The sequence below is a fragment of the Echinops telfairi genome, unplaced genomic scaffold (assembly GCF_000313985.2).
Source record: "Echinops telfairi isolate 266 unplaced genomic scaffold, ASM31398v2 ScPeMD7_31;HRSCAF=116, whole genome shotgun sequence".
NCBI classification, from domain to species: domain Eukaryota; kingdom Metazoa; phylum Chordata; class Mammalia; order Afrosoricida; family Tenrecidae; genus Echinops; species Echinops telfairi.
This window is the reverse complement of record NW_022103928.1, coordinates 36,358,848-36,359,226: the sequence shown is the minus strand read 5'-3', so window position 1 is coordinate 36,359,226 and position 379 is coordinate 36,358,848.

Sequence of the window (379 nt, the reverse complement as noted above, 5' to 3'; positions counted from 1 at the left end):
ATACGCTCACAACGAATCAGAATCCAATGGCAGCACACGCTGCAATAGAAGCGTTTAAACTCTTCCTGCACCGAGAATCTGGACAAAGCACTCTAGACTTCGTCCTGGCTAGTTAAATGGTGTTGTCTCAAGAAACCTGAAAGGCGGGGGTGGGCTGGGATGGCGGGAATCCTTCACAGATGGGGGTCACATCTTTAGCCACCATGCTTGGAAGCGACTAGATGGAAGTTCTCCCCTCTTGACAGAGCCTTGGTTGAAGTTTCACATGATGAAAAAAAGCTAAAAAGATTTTCTCCCAGATTGGAGGGTGGGCTGATAGTAGCATACAGGACATCATCCCCTATCGCTGATTGCTACCTGTAACAAAACAGATTTTTTT